The sequence below is a fragment of the Anopheles coluzzii genome, assembly GCF_943734685.1.
Source record: "Anopheles coluzzii chromosome X unlocalized genomic scaffold, AcolN3 X_unloc_1, whole genome shotgun sequence".
NCBI lineage: Eukaryota > Metazoa > Arthropoda > Insecta > Diptera > Culicidae > Anopheles > Anopheles coluzzii.
The window spans coordinates 2,972,501-2,973,063 of record NW_026054419.1 but is presented as its reverse complement, the minus strand read 5'-3'; positions in this window follow the sequence as shown (position 1 = coordinate 2,973,063).

Sequence of the window (563 nt, the reverse complement as noted above, 5' to 3'; positions counted from 1 at the left end):
CGAGTAGGCGAAAATTTTTTTTTTGCTAAAACCCCTCAAAACGTGTCAGGAACGCACCCTAGATGATGAAAAGTGCAACCAGAACGTCAAACGACAACTTTGTTGGGGGTACCCTTTTTACTCTACGGGCCACTAGCTTAGGCGCGCCAACAGCGCTTTCCTCTCGGGTTCCCATTTTTTGCCCTCCTGGGATTATGATCATTTACTCATTGCCTACTATAGGGAAGGTACCTTGCTCCGAGGTCAAAAATGAAGATTTCACCAAATCGTAGTTTTAACCTCTATTTAGTCGTAGGAGCATGGTTTGCAGTGTCCGTGGGTCATATAAGCCCCCGTTTGGGTCATACGTCCCCTCCCCGATGAAAATCGTCATATGACTATAGGCCGAACTTATGAAGCAAAAGTGGTGTCTGGTGGGTTCTGCCGATGATCTTAACCTATGATTTTGAGTTTCCACTCTTTCAAAACGTTTCCTGGAGCAGTACATCACGGGTCTACGGACCCAAAGACTTCGTTGCGATGGTTTCAAGCATAAAAGTTGTAACAGTTAAGGGTTTTTAATA